We start from the raw sequence: 6,802 nt of genomic DNA, 5'->3' as shown, positions 1-6,802 counted from the left end.
AGATTCTAAGCAACTCCAAATGAAGGGGTGGAAATTAAAGAATTTAAATACTTTATAGATGCATTGTCTGAAGATTGAATACAATTTTCTTTAAATGAAGCATTATCCATTAACCGTAAAACATGGATAATGAAAATTAAAATAAACCCATGATTTCCTCATCCACAATGGAGTTAATACTGAGACTGGTGAAAGATCCACTTCTTGAAGACACTAATCATCCAGTAGCTGCAACAACAAAGAAGGTAAAGTGAGTAATCCATTCGGTTGTTCAACTGGATTCAAATAGAACCACCTCCTGGGAAGGACAGCTTTGATGATTACATCTTTGTAATTTCTGGGTTGGGCAACTTGATTTTCTTATATGTTTGCAAGAATTTAATTGAACATAAGGAAGAACTCATGGAATCAACAGAGTTCTAAGAAGCTGTATACCTTCGATGGGCTTTTAGATGGAGGCAAGAGGGGTCCTTCCTTTCTGTTTCTTGCCATAAGGCCTCTGGAAATGGGAGACATCAGTTGATCAATTGGGCTCATATACCTGCATTATAAGTAATCACAGAGTTATAGAATAAGTAGGAAGAAAAAGAAACCTATTAATGTTTTTGTTGAAGCTTCTGTGGCGAAATCCATCACCTTTCAGAGTACTTGAATGACTTGGGGACTTTGAGAGCATCAGTGGTGATGGCTTTGTGCATTTCATTGCCGGAACCTTAGGATTCCAGACCTTGCTGCAGAGTTTGAGGAGGCATTCTCTCTAAAGAAAAACTATTCTCAGGTTGGGTTGGCTGTTGCTGAAGTGTTTCCTCTTCAATAGCTTCTGATGAACCAGCCCAAGAATCTTCACTACCTCCATTCCTGTCAGGGCCAGGCTTCAAGATCACTATCCTTGTTGGTACAGAAGATCTAGACTTACCCAATTTGTTATCATAAGTCTTACCAAATTTCTAATCACAATCAATTAGGGGGATCTGCTCAGAGTGACTAGATTTTGTTCCATTGTTCAGGTTCTCTTGAGCAAGCCATTGCCCAGGAATTCTGCTAAGTTCAACAGCCTTTGGATGTTCCCAAACTCTGGCTGCTTTCCATGCTTCAAATTTCTGTAGTTGCTCCTCTTGTGTAAAAGGATAATTTGAGTGCATGCACAAGAGAGAGCTAATAGTTAGTATTATCTCTCAACATTTTTGAATTTTCTCTATCTAATATTCAATAAGTTAAGACAGTTAAAACATCAATGTAGATCCAACCCATTTGCATGCTCGTGTATGGGTCAGCCAACAGTATGGCCTAGCATATAGAAAGTCTAAACTTTCTAGCACCTATAAGATACAACACTAAAAACAATAGGTGATAGGAGAATTGAACAAATAAAAGTACTCAGACAATGTACAGCTTTATGTCTCAGAAACCTATACATGCGGTGAACAAATTACCAGTATGTTTCCAGATGTAGAACAGCTTGATTCTTATCTACTCTAGTCGATGTGCTTTTGGCCTGCCCTTAGCTCACAAAATGACAATTCAAGATTCATGTTCATGGCAAAAAGTACAGACCTAACTAGGGCAGCAGGTCTGGACTCTGAAATCATAGGTCGCCTTTGAAAAGAACCTAAAGTCACCCAGTATGTTGCATTTACAGTTCTATAGTGCATACATTGTCGCTCATGGCCCATCTTGACCATGGATGACTGGGTGAGAATTAGATTAGGCCTGCTGTTTACTACCCCACCCCAGCTCACCCTACATATTTTAATTCAAAGCCATACTCAAGCTGAATCTACTACAAACAAGACACACACAATGGGCTACAAACCAGTCAAGAGTATGTGCATCAGAAATCCATATATTCACTGATGATTGGGTAACCCATTGTACATGTCTTATTTGTAGCAGATCCTGATCCTAAACTCACATCCTATGCAGGGTGGTGCACAAAATTTTTTGGTTTCTGAACCAAACCAATAGCAGTTTGCCATCCAGTCCTTTCCTATTTCAAAATTAAAATCACTTTTTCTAGATGGTGTTGCAGAATAATTTTTTTCACCAGACCAATAGCAATCTGTAAACAAGGAATGGCAGTTTACTTCATGAGTTCCTCTATCTAATTTTTCTGAACAATCCAATCAATTAGCATAATAAAAAAATTCATGTATATGAATTGCTTTTGGGCTGTCAGTTAAATTTTGGGGAATAGACCTACCAACATTGATTGAATGGTTTGGAGATATGGACCATTCAAATGATGCCTAAAGGAGTTAAATCCATAAATTACATATCTTTAAAATTTTACAGGGAATAAGAAAGTGGAAGAAGAAAGAAAAATAAATAAAGCATGCTTTTATACATGCATAACCTGATTGTGAATTAGTATAATGTTGGATATTAGAGTTCCCTCCATGTCTTTTCATTTGTTTGTTCTGTTTTTTGGAAATAAGAATAATGGAAACGATGTACCATTTTTCACTAAGACCCTCTACACCCTATCGGAAGGTGCATCATATCTCCCCTCTTTAGCCTTCTTTTCCCCACCTTTTGGAAACACAACTCCACAACATTGGTTTAGAATACATAGAAATACATGTATATTTTTCTTAATCTAGCCACTAGAGAAGCTTGCTATATGATCTCCCATGTGGAAGAATCATGCATGTAATCCAGGCCTATCACTGGATTAGGGATCCTCTATATCAACACCTCCTCCCTGAACTCCAAATCAGCCTTAAAGACTACCTTGTACTAGAATTCTTCCCATCTTAAGCCAGCCATTCAACTTTGAAATATTTTAATTTAGAACATACTCCTAAGGAAGATTTTTTATGCATAACTGGAATAATTTTATTGTCAAAAAAAATAATAGAAGGCTACAAGATAGATTGTGTCAACACCCTAAAGTCACATTAGGAAGCTAATCTCCCTTCCCTACACATACCCCTTCTTTGTTTATAACAAAAAATTCTCTTGCTTCCAATGGGTGGACCCCATTACATTTGATCCCTATTGCCCCTTCTCTTGCTAGAACATCTGGCATATCATTTTTTGTTTTCCCTATCCACTTGAAGGTGGCTCTCGATCAGCTCCCTTGCAAGACATGCTACTTCTCTCAAAGTGTGCCTATTAGCACCAAGGTCCTTGGCTATTTAGCTCCCTTTCTCAAGCCTATACCACTAAGAAAAGGTTTATTTTGGCTACAAGGGAAAGCATTTTAACCTGAAATTCTCCCCATAGAGTGTCTAGGGGCCCTGTTGAGCTCCCAACCAAATTTCCACATAGAATGTTTGAGGGTTTTTTAGACTCTGAATAAATCTGATAAGAAAAATCATATTGCTTTTACTAATGTGGCAGTTATTTTTGCTTTGAAAAACAAAATCATACATACTGGCAAACACCCACTAAATAAATACATAATACATTAACTCTTGGAAATGTAATCATTAACAGTTTTACATTATCTTCCAACATTATAGCAAACTGAAAACCTTCACACTACATCTCATATACATGCATTGTGACTTGTGTATATTGCACAAGGAAGGGTTGGTTGCTATTAATGTAATCATTAACAGTTTTTTCTTCTGTTGAAGAAAAAACAGCATAAAACAAATTACCATTCCTATCAGTAGCAACCAAATGGAGAGAAACTAATGAAATGCAGGTTATTTACAAAAATCAGACTAATGAAATGCAAATACTAGTGAACCTTTATTTACTAATTATGATGCCTAGCAGTAGCAACCAAAATCCCAAGCAATAGAAAGATAAAAGTAGGTATCAGTTACAAATATACTAGTCCTAGTTTTCCAACATTAGTGTAGAAAGAGTCAAGCCAAGTTATTTACAGAAATCACACTAATGAAATGCAGATACTAGTGTGCCTTTGATAATTATGATGGCCTATCACTACCAACCAAAATTCCAAGCAATAGAAAGACAAAAGCAGGTACTAGTTACAAATATACCAGCCTTAATTTTCCAGCATTAGTGTTGAGTTTGTGAGAATTGATCCAATACTGCTCAAAACAAAAAAGTAACACTTTTTGTCAAGTCATTAGAAGGAGGAAAATGGTTGGCAAAGCCACTAAGAAATTAAATATTTTTGAATTAACTTGTTCCTATAACTTTGCATTCATGTCCTCCATGATCTTCCCATAATAAGTTCTGCACCAATGCAGCAAAGCAAATTTATTTGGCTCTCTAAAACACAATCTAAATTGATGTCCATCTTTATGATTCATATATTGATATTACTTCTCTTTCAGTTTGGCAGAGGTATTGACCCTTTCTTGTATAATAAGTTCCAAGGTCTGTACAGAAAAGGACATATAAAAAAAAAGAAAAACTAAAGAAGAAAAAAGGAAAATAAATATTGCAGAGTATTGAAGTGCTTCTAATTGACAAAATATATGTTAACATGGAAAAAACATTTGGAGGTTATTATCTTTCTAACAAAGCCAAATTTTCAAAACAAATTGTCTTAAGAAAATAACCTAGAGATTCTAAAATAATCCTCCATTAAATTAAAAATAAAAGACTAAACTAAATTTATACCTATTGACTTTGCTCTCCGGCTACCAAGAGGATCTAGATTCCTGACACAAGAGGGAGGCAGAACACAATAGTGCAAAGCCACAGTAGATTGTGAAACATAATTCTTTTTCTTTTCTGATGCAACTATAGATGGCTTTTCTGTCTTAAGATCATCTTGATCAAAAGAATCAGATTCAAGAGTCATCACTTGATTGCAGAGCATGCTGGAACTGAGAGAATTAGCCAAGAGACCCTCTGAGAAAATGAGGAATGTTTACATGTAAATAAGCGGGAAAAGACTAGAAAAAGTCATATCGCTAAGAGAGATATTAAAGTGCAAAAAGGAAAGTAAAAAAGGATAGAAAAGCATTCATTTACAAGTATTAAGAAAAATGAAACCATAAAATGCAACTAAAATTCAGAAACAATAGAAGAAATATAGGTAATATTTAGATATTTAGCAATCATCAATTCATAATACATGACCAAAATTGCTCTTTCCTTTTTCCTATCAAGAGGTAACTAAAAAAAACCATGTCAATGTAAATTTAAGGTGAATACGCAAAGAAAATCATATATGAGATTGAATAGAGAGAAAGAGAAAGAGAGAGAGAGAGAGAGAGAGAGAGAGAGAGAGAGAGAGAGAGAGAGAGAGAGAGAGAGAGAGATTTACCGGTGGTTAGATGTCGTCCACTGGTTCCGTCCGTGCTGGTGGTGCGAAGCTTGAGTAAGAGAGAGAGAAAGAGACGACTTTGGGAGAGAATGAGAGAAGTGGGCGGGAAGAGGATGAAAATCAGAAGAGGAAGAGGTGCGAGCCGCGAGGAAGAAAATCTTAGCAATTAACACCTCTTTTCTAATGGCTGTCAACTGGTCTTTAGCAGCAGTTTTAATTGGATGCCGCTAAAGATCAATATTTCTAGCGGTAGTCACTGAATAGCCACTTCAGAAACTACCACTATAAATGTGTTTTTTTTTGTAGTGTATTTATTATGTTTTTTTATTTTATTTTTTCATGTATTTTGCCTATCCATGAATTTGCACTTATATTAGCCTTTCTAATATTACCTTGATTTGTTGATCACTTGATGTTTTTGTCCATTTATGATGTATTATTAGTGAATGTGAATCATATTTAGCAAGTTTAAGAAAATGTTATATTATTATTGGTGTTTATTTGTGTTTGTTAATTAACTTAAATTTATTGTTGTCATTGACTCATTACTCATTTTCTCATTGATTTTAATTTCATTAAACAATGGCAAGTAAGGATGAAAATTGAAATACTTCTATCTCTAGGAATAAAGCTCATTTAATGGATACTGCATGGAAGTATGAATATTTGCATGATATGGAGGATAACAATGTTGTCATGTGCTCCTTATGTGGCAAGATTGTTAAAGGATGAATTAAGATAATAAAACAACATTTAATTGGAGCATATGGGGATGTTACTAAGTGCTTCAAAACTACAATGAGTATCGAAAAGGAGATGCAAGACTATATGTTAAAAAATAAGTGGAAGAAACCATTATACGATTGCATAGTTGAGAACAACTATAGGCCATGGGAGAATATTATTTCTGAAAAAGAATCCCATCATGAAAATAACCAACCTACAAAAGTAGGTAGCTACATTTCAACTGGTAGGAGTGCCCAAACATTAAGTATCATATTCTTACAAAAAAAGAAGGAAAATGTTAGAAGATCCATAGATGCTTTTGTAAAGCCAAGTCCAAAAGAAGTGGTAGAGGCAACATACAAGGGACAATTAGTGCAAAGAAGAATAGAAAGCCAATTAAAAAGGAAGAAAGAAAAAATGCTAATGAATATGTTGCGAAGTGGTTTTGCCAAGTTGAAATACCCTTCAACACAACAAAATTGAAGTTTTTTGAGATTATGGTGGAAGTATGGGTAGAAACCTCTAAGTTATCATAAGTTAAGAGAACCGCTCTTGAAAGGGAATATTGAAAAAACAAAGTTGTTTTTCAAGGAATATGAAGCCTCATAGAAAATGTATGAGTACACTATTATGTCTAATGGATGGATATAGCAAGAGGCAAAGAAGTTTGATAAACTTTTTAGTGAATTCTCCTAAAGGTACCTTTTTTTTTTTTTAATTAATTGATTCCTCAAATAAAATCTACAATACAACTTGTATGAATTGATCATAATGTTGTTAAGGAAATGGGAGAAGAACAAGTGGTGCAAGTAGTTAGTAATAACAACTCTACTTATATTGCTATAGGTGGTCTTTTGAAGATAAAAAGAAAAAACTTAC

The sequence above is a fragment of the Nelumbo lutea genome, chromosome 1 (genome assembly GCF_056320005.1).
Source record: "Nelumbo lutea isolate HS-2025 chromosome 1, American lotus-T2T, whole genome shotgun sequence".
Lineage (NCBI taxonomy): Eukaryota > Viridiplantae > Streptophyta > Magnoliopsida > Proteales > Nelumbonaceae > Nelumbo > Nelumbo lutea.
The sequence above is the reverse complement of the archived record's forward strand: the minus strand, read 5'-3'. Positions refer to the sequence as shown.